The 16,239-nt window shown below is 45.6% G+C and overlaps 1 non-coding gene across 1 annotated transcript; it reads left to right on the forward strand.

Moving 5' to 3' along the window:
- The first annotated feature begins 4,328 nt into the window (after nt 1-4,328).
- Trnai-gau (transfer RNA isoleucine (anticodon GAU)) lies at nt 4,329-4,401 on the forward strand. The gene has a single exon. It is a non-coding gene; the product is annotated as a tRNA-Ile (tRNA).
- Nucleotides 4,402-16,239: the final 11,838 nt, after the last annotated feature.

Here is a 16,239-nt window from a genome sequence, read left to right on the forward strand (position 1 = left end):
GTCACTACGGAGAAGTGGCGCCCGTACAAATAAGGGCGAAATTTTTGCACAGCCCAGACAACCGCGAGGCATTCTTTTTCAGTAATTGTGTAGTTCTGCTCAGCGGGTGTCAAAGTGCGGCTGGCGTACGCGATGACGCGCTCCAATGACGAATCATTGCACTGCAGAAGGACCGCACCAAGACCATGCCCACTGGCATCAGTGTGGAGAATTGTCGGTGCCGACTCATCGAAATGGCCTAGGACAGGTCCAGATGTGAGAGCTTGTTTGGGGGTTTTGAAAGCTGTTTCGCAGTCTTCGGTCCAGAGGAATGGGGTTCCGGATGTCAATAGTTTGTTCAGGGGCGAGGCTATTGTTGCGAAATTGCGAATGAAGCGACAGAAATAAGAAGCCAATCCAAGAAAACTGCGAAGTTCTTTTTGACGGAGCGGCCGAGAGAAGTTAAGAACAGCGTTGATCTTGTCCGGATCCGGGTGTATTCCATCCTTGCTTACAACGTGGCCCAGGACTTTGATGGAGGTTCTGGCCAATCGACACTTTTTGGTGTTGAGCTGAGGACCAGCGTTGCGGAGGCAGGTTAATACTTCGTCAACACGTTTAAGATGCTCATCGAACGTGGACGAGAAGATAACGATGTCGTCAAGGTAACAAAGACAGATCTTCCATTTTAATCCACGCAGGACGGTGTCAATCATGCGCTCAAAGGTGGCTAGAGCATTGCACAGTCCGAATGGCATGACATTAAACTCGTAAAGGCCATCGGGTGTTGCTAAAGCTATTTTTTCTTTGTCTGATTCATTCATAGGGATTTGCCAATATCCCGATCGAAGATCAAGGCTCGAGAAGTATTCGGCGCCGTGCAAAGTGTCCAGAGCGTCATCAATACGGGGCATGGGGTAAACGTCTTTTCTAGTAATTTTGTTAAGCGCCCGATAGTCCACACAAAAGCGCACGGAGCCGTCTTTCTTGCGGACCAGAACAACCGGTGATGACCAGGAGCTTCCAGAAGGGCGAATAATGTCCCGCTGAAGCATATCGTCAACTCGACTTGAAATTTCAGCTTGAACAAAAAACGATAGGACTTAGGAAGGAAACACGGACACAGTGCTGCTAAGTCCTATCGTTTTTTGTTCAAGCTGAAATTTCAAGTCGATATGGAAAACCAACTCGCCCAAACCCAAGCAATTCTGCATATCGTCAACATTGTCTTGAATAATTTTGCGTTCTGAGGCCGAAACGCGGTAGGGACGACGGCGAATTATACACGAACCGTGTGTTTCTATACAATGAGTTGCCGCTGATGTCCGTCCAAGAGTGGAAGAGTGGCAGTCGAATAAGGCCTTGTGTTCCGTAAGCAGAGCGAGGAGCGCTTCCCTCTTTTCCAAGCTGAGCTCAGGGCTGATGGTAGAAGTAAGGCACGAGACCGTAAGCTCTGGATTACAGGCGCACTGCACTGACACAAGAGGGCAAAGTGCTGGAGAGGAAACGTCGTCCTGGGAAATAGTGGCAATGATAATGCCTTGTGGAAGGAGAATCGGCTCAGAGGCAACATTCAATGCGGCGATTAGAGCTGATCCCCGCGAAAAGCGAACGAGACATGGGGGTATTATGGCTCCTTTACAAGCGAAGCTGCCAGCTGGTATGACAAAGACATCCCCGTCGGCGATATTGTCGCAGGCCACAAAAAATACAGTTTCTTCACCGGGAGGCAGAACACAATCTTCGGTAGCTACCAACCGCTGTATTGGCGCATCTGACACACTGGCAATTGCTTTCCCGGTGAGGTGAATAGCCGGTTGTCGACAGGAAATTACCGCGGACGATGCTGATAAAAAGTCCCAACCCAGAATGATTTCATAAGCACATAGAGTCAGCACCACACACTGAATGTGATGTAGAAGCCCGTCAATCATAACACGCACTGTACAGTATCCAGAGGGGCGAATCTTATCACCATTTGCTTCTCGTAAAGACGGACCGGTATAGGGAGTTCTAAGTTTTCTCAGGCGGGAACTCAACTGAGCACTTATAACCGAAACACTGGCTCCCGTATCCACAAGCGCATCAATACACACCCCTTCCACTTCTACGGATAAAATGTTCGACGGACGGTCCGGAGGAGTTCTGGTTTCTCGGAGCAATGCAGTTTCCCCTCCAAAAACTGCAGGCGCTAGTTTTCCGAAGCCTGATCAGTGGGACGGGAAGCATGTCGAAGAGGCGACAGTGAGTGCCGCGTGCCGCGCGATTATAAGAAATATCGGTCGAGTCTCGAGGAGGCGAAGGACGGCGAGGAGGCGAAACATACCCATTACGACGAGCCCCGTAGACAAAGCGGGTGTCATCCCGTTCATCATGCGCGTAACCTCGTCGCTCGTCCTGTTGGCGTCGCCGGCAAAAGCGAGAAATGTGGCCCCGAATACCACAGTAGTAGCAGACGGGGCGGTCCCGCGGGAAAAGCTGACGGTCGTGACGGACGTGCGAGTAGTATGGCTGAGGATACGGACCGGTTGAAATTGCTGTCAGATGTCCGGGAGAGGGTGGTAGCGGGGGAGCTTCCACTCGCATAGGTGGTTTCGAAGCGGCATCGCAGTATGACATGGAGTGGAAGGTAGAAGGGGCGGGGTTAACAGATGGTACCGCCGTCATGGACGCAAGCTCCTCCTTGATGAGGTCTCGCAGGTAAAACGCGTTCGGGCGACAGTTGTCACGTGGGGGGCACGGTGAGGTACGGTTTTCTAGCTCCTCACGGATGATACTACGTATCAGGGGATACTACGTATCAGGGTACGTAAGTCCATGTCCCCATCGATGCAAGTTGACGAAGGCTGAGGTTGCAAGCGAAGAGACTGCAACTGGTCGAGACGTAGGCAGGTTGTTCGCACATCATTAACGCTTGTGGGGTTCTGAAGAGCAAGGGCGCTAAATGCGAAATGAGCAATTCCCTTCAAGATGTGGCGCACCTTGTCAGCCTCGGGCATGCTTTCATCCACCCTGCGGCATAGGGCAAGAACGTCCTCGATGTAAGAAATGTATGTTTCTTCGGGATGTTGCACGCGAGAGTTCAGCTTCTTTCTGGCACAATCGGAGCGAAGAGACGGGGTGCCGAAGGCCTGGCGTATCTCATCCGTAAAGGTGGTCCAATCAGCGAAGCGTCCTTTGTTGTTGTAGAACCACGTCTTCGCCACCTCGTTTAGAGAGAAGGGGACAATGCGCAGCTTGCAAACGTCATCCCACCGGTTAAACTGGCTGACGCGGTTGAACTCTTCGAGCCAGTCGTCGACATCTTCCCCGCGAAGACCAGCGAAGAAGGCAGGGTCACGCTGGGGGCTTGTTAGCAACCACGTCGACGCCGTTTGAGCGGCGGACTCCGCTCAAATATATATATATATATATATATATATATATATATATATATATATATATATATATATATATATATATATATATATATATATATATATATATATATATATATATATATATATATATATATATATATATATATATATATATATATATGATATATATAAACCGGTATTCTGGAGGTCCTGGGTTCGGATCCCACCTGGCGGGCACTTTTTCTCCGCGTTCTTTCTTTTTTTCCAAATTATTTATCTGTTTCAATGACCTACCACAACCTCCCCTTTGCTTTCCGAGGTTTTCTTGGCTGCCAACCCCTATTTCTGTGTTATTTCTACGAGCCCCTCATTTCCTATTCTGATTCACAACATGCATAGCGAGGGCCTCTGTTCTGGCACTCTTGGTGCAATAGGGACCTTAAGAGGTTTTAACGCTGGTTGACCACTCTTTACATGTCGTAGACACTCGAGTCACGGCGCGGGGATTAAAAAAGAAGGTCCTCTTCACCCCGAGAAGTCACAGTGGCGCTGGCTACCACCCCCAAGCACAGGAAAAAATTACATTGAGATAAATACCCCAGAAAGCGGGGGGAAATATCGCCCCGCCGATAGAAAAGTGGTTGTCGCACCAGACCAGTATTCTGGAGGTCGTGGGTTCGGATCCCACCTGGCGGGCATTTTTTCTCCGCTTTCTTTCTTTCTTTCCAATTTCTTTATCTGTTTCAATGACCTACTAAAACCTCCCCATCACTTTCCGAGGTTTCCTTGGCTGCCAACCCTTATTTCTGTGTTATTTCTACGAGTCCCTCATCTTCTATTCTGATTCGCTGTATATATATATATATATATATATATATATATATATATATATATATATATGTATATATATATATAGATATACCACCCCCAAGCGCATGAATCGACAACACCTGAACATAAATACCCCAGAAAGTGGACGCTAAAAAAGCCCTGCCGGTAGCGTAGTGGTCATCGCACCAGACCGATATTCTGGAGGTCGTGGGCTCGGATCCCACCTGGCGGGCATTTTTTCTACGCTTTCCTATTTTCCAAAGTCTATCTCTTTCAATGACCTACTACATCCTCCCCTTTGCTTTCCGAAGTTTTGTTGACTGCCAATTCTTTCTTCTGTTTATTTCAACAAGCCTCTCATTTACTTTTCTGATTCGCTTTATATATATATATATATATATATAAATATATATATATAGGGTTTGGAAATGAGGGGCTCGTTAGGAAATACAGAAAGAAATGCCGGCAGTCTACAACGCCAAAGAAGGCATAGGGGAATGGTTAGAATATTTTTTACCATTAGTGATGTTACTTTTTTTTATTAATTACGTGAGAAAGACAGAAAGAAAAACACGCGCCCAGAGTGAGGACCGAACCCACGCCTATCACTAATCACTAATCACAGAACAATCGGTCTTAGCTTGAGCTTTCTATTTTTCTTTCTTTTTTTGCGAATTTCGCACATTGTGCCTGAGTACGAACATTTCATGCTGGAAATGTCTCTTTACGCACGGGAGTGTGTTCTGCGTTTTTGTTTTCAGTTATACTTCTGATGTGCATACGGGAGACTGCATAAACTGATTGGTGCACTTCGTCTGCGCTTATTTGGGTGTCTTTGGTTGTTCTACTGTTTACCTACTAGCGTGTTAGCGTTCAGTATACTTGCAATGTTTGTGCGCAGTTTACGTGTGTGCGATATGATATTGACTTCTCCTTTTCTTGTTATCGTTTTCGATCTTGCACGTGTATTGCGAACCTTGTCGTCATAAGTTGTTCTGATGATCTTTTACCTCGTGATTTTGTAATGAATGATCTGTAACTCTTTCCTTTGTTACCCCCCTTATTTAATGATCTAAACAGGGGCCTGTAAGGTATTTTAAATAAATAAATAAATAAATAAATAAATATATATATATATATATATATAAATATATATATATGTATATATATATATATATATATATATATATATATATATATATATATATATATATATATATATATATATATATATATATATATCATCAGCCTATCTACGCCCACTGCAGGGCAAAGGCCTCTCCCATTATTCTCCAATTCCGACGGTCATGTGCCAACTGTGACCAGTTTATCCCCGCAAGCTTCTTAATCTCATCTGCCCATCTGACTTTCTGCTGCCCCCTGCAACGCTTGCCTTCATTGGAGATTCACTCTATTACCCTTAATGACCAGCGGTTATCTTGCCTTCGCAACATGCCCTGCCCACGTCTATTTCTTCTATTTAATCTCTGCTAATATGTCCTTAACACGTGTTCATACCCTGACACCCTCCGCTCTCTTCTTGTCTCTTAATGTTACACCGATAATTTTACCGTCCATTGCCCGCTGAGTTGTTCTCAATTTAAGTTGAACCCTCTTAGTGAGCCTCCAAGTTTCTGCCCAATATGTGAGTACCGGTAAGATGCAGCGGCCATACACTTTCTTCTTCAGTGACAATGGTAGGCTGATATTCATTATCTGAGAATGCCTGCCATATGCACCCCACCACATTCTGATCCTTCTAATATTATCTCTGCCTCACCTTTGGAATCTGGGGTCACAACTTGGCCTAAGTAGATATATTCGTCTACCAGTTCCACTGACTCGAGACGTATCTCAAACCGCTGTGCTGTCCCGAGGTTATTGTTCATTACTTCAGTTTTCTGCATATTATTTTCAGGCCTATGGTTCTACTCTGATCGTCCATTGCTGAAAGCATGCTTTGCAATTCATCCCAATAGTTACTTAGCAAGGCAATGTCATCAGCAAATTTGAGGTTGCTGAGGTATTCTCCATTAACCCTTACTCCCACCTGTTCCCAATCTAACGGTCTGAATACTTCTTGTAAACATGCTGTGAAAAACTTTAGAAATATTGTGTCTCCTTGTATACGTATTTTACTGCTCTCCTTATGTAGGGTGATGGTAGCTGTGGACCCATTGTAGATACCCTCTAGTATTCTTACATAATGCTCATCTACCCCCTGTTTCCCCAATGCCTGAATGACTCCTTGGGATTCGACGGAGTCAAATGCTTTGTCATAATCTATGAAGGCTATATATAGGTGTTCAGTATACTCAGCGCACATCTCTATCAGCTGATTGATCGTGTGAATAAGGTTCATTTTTGAATAACTTTTATGTAACCCTGCTTGTTCTTTAGGTTGACTGAAATGTAAGGTTGCAGAAATTTTGTTAGCGATTACCTTCGTAGGTACCTTGTAGACGACTGACCGTAGGCTGATCGGCCTGTAATTTTTCAAGTGCTTCATGTCGCCTTTCTTATGGATTAGGATAATATTCGCGTTCTTCCAAGATTCCGGTAACATTGCGGTGATTAGGCATTGCGTATACAGGTTTGCCAGTTTTTCAAGTACGATTTCTCTGCAATCCTTAAAGAGATCTGCTGTTATCTGATCCTCACCAGGTGCTTTGCCCCCTTTCATTTCTTTGAAAGCCTTCCATACTTCTGCAGTCGTTAGGGGGGTATGTCTATCTCCTCAGAACTACTGTCGGGTTCGGCATTATCCTAGATGCACCGGCTGCTGTACGGATCCCTGTAGAACTCCTCCGCAACTGCGACTATTTCATCCCCATTTGTGATGTCATTGCCTTGCTTATCGTCAAGTGCATACATCTGATTTTCCCCACGCCAAGACGCCTCTTCAGAGCTTTCAGGCTACCTCCGTTCTTTAAAGAGTATTTGATCCTCTCCAAATTATACTTCCATATGTCAGCTGTCTTAAGCCTATTGATTAACTTCGAAAGCTCCGCTTGTTCTATTATGTCAGCTGCGGTAGAGATTGCCAGGTTTGCCGTACGTATATATATATATATATATATATATATATATATATATATATATATATATATATATGTGTATATATTTATATATAGTAAAAAATGGGTATAGCTTCTAACGAAGCTTTTTATTGGTCGAAGTTTCGAACGGATGCCGATCTTTCTCAAGACAACATTTCATATTTCTGTGCACGTATTTATAAGCTCGTCGTGCAACGACGCCGAAAAAAAAGACGGGGATTTGAGGAGAAAGGCAGCAACAAACACACACTCTCGGCGAGGTGAGGTGAAGGTTTGCAAAAAAGAAAGAGAAGAAAAAAAAGCAAAAGAAAGCAAACGCAAAACAAAAACAAACCTAGACATGCAGAAAAGAGGGAGGAGTACACAACTCTGTGAAAACGCTGTCCTCCATCGTTCGTCAGCTCGTAGAACGATTGACAGGTAGCGCCCGCTTCAGAGTGCGCTACCTTCAGAGGGCGCTACCTTCTAACCCCCAGCAGAGCGGGAGAGCCTGCGAGATTGTGGAGTCCAGTCCAGAAAGCGAGAAAAGCCCTGCCATCCCGCCGTCAAAAGGTACGATCTCCGAAAACACTGTGGCTCTGCACGTCGCATTTGCACGAATTGACATCCTGGCCGCGTCAGTGTTCCGACCTTCTCTCCCTCAGATGACACGCGTGATCAGCTGCTGATGCCTAATTTTTAAGGTAAGGAAAACAATTGACAAGCGGGTGCGCCATGACCTACTTGTGCGTCAACTCAAAATATATCTAAAGGCTCGGATCGCACCCCGCGGCCTTCTTCAATCATTAACAACATCGATGCATACGTTTTACAAACATGAAACACAAAATAAGAACGAAACTCTTAAATCCGCATCCCTTCAGCTAACTAAAATCGTAGCGGAATATTGTGATAATACACACGCATCTCTGAGGGCCGAGGAGTTTCGTGCTAGGAATAATAACAGGCCAGCGAACTGGAACTTTTTGAGAAAAGAAGACAGAAGAAATAAACAGAATCAAAATTTTAAAATTGTCAAGGGAGATGTTTCCTACTCAAACGAGTTTTCTCAAATCAATTCAGCTCCGCAGAACACGGACGTTATAAATCCCAAAATTACACCCCCAATTCGACCTTGCAAGTCGAAAGAAATGTCAAAAACTCAAAAGAACATAGATGAAAACATAATTAACCTCTCCCGGGTACAGCTTACTATTCATGAGTGGTCGTTATTCTCGCGCTGGCTGACATTTTGCCAGAGTACCGGCCGATACAATGAGTTTGGCTTGCTGAAAGATGTGGACATTTTTTCCCGGAATTTACGCCTAGAAGAATATTTTTCGATAAGCCGTACAAAGAGCGCACTGCCCCAACCACCGTCAATATAGGGCGGTCGTGGACACCGAAATCAGAGCGGGAAAAACACTTGGACTTGTACATTGAGGCAGTTCAAAGAGACGTCCTGCGGGCTTATAACACTCGCAAACAAGGGGCCCAGAACCTTTCTAAAGAGGAGCGCGAGGCACTTAAGGCACTGGGTGATAGAACAGACATTGCCATAAAACCGGCCGATAAAGGTGGAGGTATTGTAATACTTAGTAAACAAGACTACATTCAAGAAGGGCACCGTCAGGTAAATAACAAATTTTTCTACCAAAAACTTGACGCGCATCCTACTGTTGAACATCAGGAAATAATAACAACTCTAAAATATCTTGTCCAAATTGGGGAAATAGAGCCACGCCTCAGTAAAGCACTTACAGCAGCACACGCAAACCCAGGAAGGTTTTACATGCTGCCTAAAGTTCATAAAGAAGGGAACCCTGGTAGCCCAATAATTTCGGGAATAGGCACTCTCACCGAACATTTATCAAGCTACATACACTCCCTGATTAAGAAAATACCCGCAACCCATTCGGCGTATCTTCGTAATACTGACCACTTCCTACAGAAAATCGACAATATAAAAATCCTGACGGCGCCTTCCTAGTAACTCTAGATGTAACTTCTCTGTACACAAATATACCCCACCGAGATGGGATTGAAGCCCTGGTTGAATCCTATAGCTTAAGTCGGGACCATGAGTCGCCAATACCTCAAATCATAGAAACTTTGACCAAGCTTGTGCTGAAATAAATAAATTTGAATTCCATAATCAGTATTACCTACAAACAAACGGCACTGCGATGGGTACTGGAATGGCACCCAACTGCACTAATATATTCATGAACGATCTCAAAACAAAATTCCTATTAATCCGTGAAATTAAGCCATTCTTTTACAAACGCTTTCTGGACGATGTATTTCTTATTTGGACCGGTACGGAGCGAGACTTAATCGACTTCATCGAGTGTTTCAACAAGGCCCATCCAAGCATCGCATTCACTTATACCTATTCCACCACGGAAATCAATTTTCTTGACGTGCATAAAAATACACACAAAGAAGAACTGATCAGTACCGTGTACAAAAAACCTACCGATAGGCAGCAGTATCTGCACTTAGACAGTTGTCATCCCTGCAAAACGAGTATCCCATACTCGCAGGCCCACCTATTTAGAATTTGTTCCCGTACCGAGGACTTCAAGGCAAAAGCAGAAAACGTGCTCAATGTACTCGCGAAGCAACAATACCCACCACTCATAGTCAACGACACTATTTGCAAAGCGGTCAACCTTGATTGCCGAGAGTTGCTGCAACATGAAAAAGAACTAAACCAGAAAGGGAGAGGCAACCTAGTTTTGACGTTCGGGGGCAATTCGCCAAACATAAACAAAATCTTGAAAAAGCACTTTAACATGCTACAACAGAGTGAACGGCTTTCGAAAATCTTCACCACCCCTCCTCGGGTCGTATACAGGCGCCCCAAAAATATTAAAGATGACCTTGTACAAGCCAAAACTTAGAGGGCACCCAAGGGTGGGTGTTGATCATGCGGAAAGACACGGTGCCGCGTAAGTAAACACAAGTAGACAACCACGGTGGCAGAAAGCACCAGCTCCCATTTCAAGCAACTAATTCACGCGACCCTCGACTGCGACTCTTCTAATGTGGTGTACCTTCTGGAGTGCGGTGTTTGTGGCATCCAATACATTGGCCAGACGGACACGGCATTCCGCATGCGCTTCAACAACCATCGCGCACAAGATCGTTCACTCCCGGATGTACCCTTATCACGAAATATTAACTCCGAAAACCACCCGTTCGACTCCATCAGGGTCACTCTTCTACAGAGTGGATTTTCTACTACAAGAGAACGCCAACAACGTGAATCTTACATTATTTGCAAATTCAATACCGTAAAGGCAGGAATGAATGTTAGCCAGGGCATTATGCCGTCTCTACATGCTGTTGATAATCTGGCTGCAGAATATTACCCTATCTAAATTGAAAGTCTCTGTGTTGTTTAAACAGGTAATCAAGCTATTATTATTTTATTTATTTCCTTCCTGGGGTTTCCGCACAGGCGGCATATGCCACAAACAACCTCGAGGCGCCCGCCGCCGTTTACTCCAACAAAGGACCCGCGCGACTCCCGCGTGCCGGTAGAGGATTAGTTAAGCTCCTTTTCCCTAGTTCATGGTCAGGGACGAACCTGTCGGCTGCCTGGACAGGGCAGAAGAATAGAGCTAAGAATGATGAATGGTGCTCGCGCGTCCTGCCGGTAGGCGGAATCGTGCATGATTTGACGCACAGTGCGGAGATCGTACCAACACTCTCAACGAGCCTTCCTGGTTGTTTTGTAGGGTTGGCGTCACTGAGAAATTTGTGCGGCTGCGACCGCTTCTTGTCAACTATTGTCAGTGACCATTGGAATTCCGTGCCCCCCAGTGAGGGTGTGAGAGCGTATCTGTTACTGCTTTGTGCTTTCGTTTCTTAAGCAGAGCGGCTCCCTCTGAAGCGGGCGCTACCTGTCACTTGTTCTACAAGCTGACGAACGATGGAGGACAGCGTTTTGAAACAGTTGTGTACTCTCTCTTTTCTGCATGTTTAGATTTGTTTTTGTTTTGCGTTTTCTTTCTCTTGTTTTTTTTTCTCTTTCTTTTCTGCAAAACTTCACCCCACCTCGCCGAGAGTGTGTGTTTGTTGCTGCCTTTCTCCCCAAATCACCCCTCTGTATTTTTTCGGCGTCGTTGGACGACGAGCTTCTAGATACGTGAACAGAAAAATGATATGTTGTTTTGAGAAAAATCGGCATCCGATCGAAACGTCGACCAATAAACAGTTTTGTAGAAGCTATACCCATTTTTTACTATTTGCTACGGCAACCAAAGACAGTCTATGTCGCAATCTATATATATATATATATATATATATATGTATATATATATATATATATATATATATATATATATATATATATATAAATATATATATATATATATATATATATATATATATATATATATATATATGTAGCGAATCAGAATAGGAAATGAGGGGCTCGTTGAAAATAACACAGAAATAAGGGTTGGCAGTCGAGAAAACCTCGGAAAGCAAAGGGGAGGATGTGGTAGATCATTGAAACAGATTAAGAATTTGGAAAGAAAGAAAGAAAGTGAAGAAAAAATGCCCGCCAGGTGGGATCCGAACCCACGACCTCCAGAATACCGGTCTGGTGCGATAACCACTACGCTACCGGCGGGGCGATTTTCCCATTCACTTTCTGGGGTATTTATGTTAGGTATGTTTGTTTCCTGTGCTTGGGGGTGGTAGCCAGCGCCATTCGGACTAATCGGGGTGAAGGGGACCTTCTTTTTAACCCCCGGGTCGTGACTCGAGTGTCTACGACATGTCCAGAGGGGTTGACCAGCTTTGAACCCTCTTAAGCTCCCTTTGGCAACAAGACTGCCAGAACAGAGGCCCTCGCTATGCATGTAGCGAATCAGAATAGGAAATGAGGGGCTCGTTGAAAATAACACAGAAATAAGGGTTGGCAGTCGAGAAAACCTCGGAAAGCAAAGGGGAGGATGTGGTAGATCATTGAAACAGATTAAGAATTTGGAAAGAAAGAAAGAAAGTGAAGAAAAAATGCCCGCCAGGTGGGATCCGAACCCACGACCTCCAGAATACCGGTCTGGTGCGATAACCACTACGCTACCGGCGGTGCGATTTTCCCATTCACTTTCTAGGGTATTTATGTTAGGTATGTTTGTTTCCTGTGCTTGGGGGTGGTAGCCAGCGCCATTCGGACTAATCGGGGTGAAGGGGACCTTCTTTTTAACCCCCGGGTCGTGACTCGAGTGTCTACGACATGTCCAGAGTGGTTGACCAGCTTTGAACCCTCTTAAGCTCCCTTTGGCAACAAGACTGCCAGAACAGAGGCCCTCGCTATGCATGTAGCGAATCAGAATAGGAAATGAGGGGCTCGTTGAAAATAACACAGAAATAAGGGTTGGCAGTCGAGAAAACCTCGGAAAGCAAAGGGGAGGATGTGGTAGATCATTGAAACAGATTAAGAATTTGGAAAGAAAGAAAGAAAGTGAAGAAAAAATGCCCGCCAGGTGGGATCCGAACCCACGACCTCCAGAATACCGGTCTGGTGCGATAACCACTACGCTACTGGCGGGGCGATTTTCCCATTCACTTTCTGGGGTATTTATGTTAGGTATGTTTGTTTCCTGTGCTTGGGGGTGGTAGCCAGCGCCATTCGGACTAATCGGGGTGAAGGGGACCTTCTTTTTAACCCCCGGGTCGTGACTCGAGTGTCTACGACATGTCCAGAGTGGTTGACCAGCTTTGAACCCTCTTAAGCTCCCTTTGGCAACAAGACTGCCAGAACAGAGGCCCTCGCTATGCATGTAGCGAATCAGAATAGGAAATGAGGGGCTCGTTGAAAATAACACAGAAATAAGGGTTGGCAGTCGAGAAAACCTCGGAAAGCAAAGGGGAGGATGTGGTAGATCATTGAAACAGATTAAGAATTTGGAAAGAAAGAAAGAAAGTGAAGAAAAAATGCCCGCCAGGTGGGATCCGAACCCACGACCTCCAGAATACCGGTCTGGTGCGATAACCACTACGCTACCGGCGGGGCGATTTTCCCATTCACTTTCTGGGGTATTTATGTTAGGTATGTTTGTTTCCTGTGCTTGGGGGTGGTAGCCAGCGCCATTCGGACTAATCGGGGTGAAGGGGACCTTCTTTTTAACCCCCGGGTCGTGACTCGAGTGTCTACGACATGTCCAGAGTGGTTGACCAGCTTTGAACCCTCTTAAGCTCCCTTTGGCAACAAGACTGCCAGAACAGAGGCCCTCGCTATGCATGTAGCGAATCAGAATAGGAAATGAGGGGCTCGTTGAAAATAACACAGAAATAAGGGTTGGCAGTCGAGAAAACCTCGGAAAGCAAAGGGGAGGATGTGGTAGATCATTGAAACAGATTAAGAATTTGGAAAGAAAGAAAGAAAGTGAAGAAAAAATGCCCGCCAGGTGGGATCCGAACCCACGACCTCCAGAATACCGGTCTGGTGCGATAACCACTACGCTACCGGCGGGGCGATTTTCCCATTCACTTTCTGGGGTATTTATGTTAGGTATGTTTGTTTCCTGTGCTTGGGGGTGGTAGCCAGCGCCATTCGGACTAATCGGGGTGAAGGGGACCTTCTTTTTAACCCCCGGGTCGTGACTCGAGTGTCTACGACATGTTCAGAGTGGTCGACCAGCTTTGAACCCTCTTAAGCTACCTATGGCACCAAGACTACCAGAACCGAAGCCCTCTATATAAATATAGCGAATCAGAATAGGAAATAAGGGGCTCGTTGAAAATGACACAGAAACAAGGATTGGCCTTCGAGAAAACCACGGAAAGCAAACGGAGGATCTGGTAGATCATTTAAAGAGGTTAAGAATTTTGAAAGAAAAAAAAGTGAAGAAAAAATGCCCGCCAGGTGGGATCGGAACCGACGACGTCCAGACTATCGGTCTGGTTCGGTAACTACTACGCTACTGGTGGGGTGATTTCCCCCTTCACTTTCTGGGGTATTTATGTTAGGTATTTTGGTTTCCTGTGCTTGGGTGTGGTAGCCAGCGCCATTCGGACGACTCGGAGTAAAGAGGACCTTCTTTTTAACCATCATGTCGTGACTCTAGTGTCTACGACATGTCCAGGGTGGTCGACCAGCTTTGAACCCTCTTGAGCTACCCATTGCACCAAGACTGCGAGAATAGAGGCCCTCGCTATACATGTGGTGAATCAGATTAGGAAATGAGGGGCTCGTTAAAAATACCACAGAAACAAGGGTTGGCAGTCGAGAAAACCTCGGAAAGCATAGGGAATATGTGGTAGATCATTGAAACAAATTAAGTATTTGGAAAGAAAGAAAGTGAAGATAGAAGGCCCGCAATTTGGGATCCGAACCCACGAATTCCAGAATACTGGTCTGGTGCAAAGACCACTACGCTACCGGCGGGGCGATTTTCCCCTTCACTTTCTGGGGTACTAATGTTAGGCATTCTTGTTTGCTGTGCTTGGGGATGGTAGCCAGCGCCATTCGGAAGACCGGGTGTGAAGGCGACCTTCTTTTTAACCCCCGGTTAGTGACTCGAGTTAATACGACATATCCAGAGTGATCGACCAGCTTTGAGCTCTCTTAAGTTACCTAATGCACCAAGACAGCCACAACAGAGGCCCTTGCTTAGCATGCAGCGAAACAGAATAGGATATGAGGGGCTCGTTGAAAATGACACAGAAACAAGGGTTGGCAGTCGAGAAAACCATGGAAAGCAAAAGAAGGATGTGGTAGATCATTGAACCAGGTTAAGAATTTGAAAAAAAAGAAAGAAAGTAAAGAAAAAATGCTCGCCATGTGGGATCGGAACCCACCACCTCCAAAATACCCTGCTGGTGCGATGACCACTACCCTACCGGCGGGGCAAGTTTCCCCTTCAATTTCTGGGCTATTTATGTTAGGTATTTTTGTTTGCTGTGTTTGGGGGTGGTAGCCAGCGCCATTCGGACGACCCAGTGTGAAGGGGACCTTCTTTTTAACAACCCCGGTCTTCACTCGAGTGTCTACGACATGTCCAGAGTGGTCGAGCAGCTTTTAACCCTTTTAAGCTACCTATGGCACCAAGACTGCCGGAACAGAGGCCCTCGCAAAGCATTTAGCGAATCAGAATAGAAAATGATGGGCCCGTTGAAACTAACACAGAAACAAGGGTTGGCAGTCGAGAAAGCTTGGGAAAGCAAAGGGTAGGATGTGGTAGATCATTGAAACAGAATAAGAATTTGGAAAGAAAGTGAAGAAAAAATGCCCGCCAGTGGGGAACCGAACCCACGACCTCATGAATATCGGTATGTTGCGAGAACCACGACGCTACCGGTGGGGCGATTTTCCTCTTTACTTTCCGGGGTATTTAAGTTAGGTATTTTTGTTCTCTGTGCTTGGGGGTGGGAGCCAGCACCATTCGGACGACTCGGGTGAAGGGGACCTTCTTTTTACAACCGGGACGTGAGTCGAGTGTCTACGAAATGTCCAGAGTCGTCGACCAGCTTTGAATGCTCTTAAGCTACCTATGGCACCAAGACTGCCGGAACAGAGGCCATCGCTATGCATGTAGCGAATCAGAATAGAAAATGAGGGGCTGGTTCAAAATAACACAGAAACAAGGGTTGGCAGTCGAGAGAACCTCGGAAAACAAAGGGGAGGGTGTGGTAGATCATTGAAGCAATTAAAAATTGAGAAAGAGAGAAAGAAAGTGACAAAAGATGCCCACTAGGTGGGATCCGAACCCGCGACCTCAAGAATATCGTTCTGTTGCGGTGACCACGACGCTACCGGCGGGGCGATTTCCCTTTTAACTTTCTAGGGTATTTACTTTAGGTATTTTTGTTTCCTGTGATTGGGGTGGGAGCCAGCGCCATTCGGACGACTCGGGTGAGGGGAACCATCTTTTTACCCCCGGGTCGTGACTCGATTGTCTAAGACATGTCCCGAGTGTTCGACCAGCTTTGAACCCTCTAAAGCTACCTATGGCACCAAGACTTACAGAACAAAGGCCCTCGCTATGGATGTAGCGAATCAGAATAGGAAA

The sequence above is a fragment of the Haemaphysalis longicornis genome, unplaced genomic scaffold (assembly GCF_048455015.1).
Source record: "Haemaphysalis longicornis isolate Haplotype H1 unplaced genomic scaffold, Haemaphysalis longicornis Haplotype H1 scaffold_11, whole genome shotgun sequence".
NCBI classification, from domain to species: Eukaryota; Metazoa; Arthropoda; class Arachnida; order Ixodida; family Ixodidae; genus Haemaphysalis; species Haemaphysalis longicornis.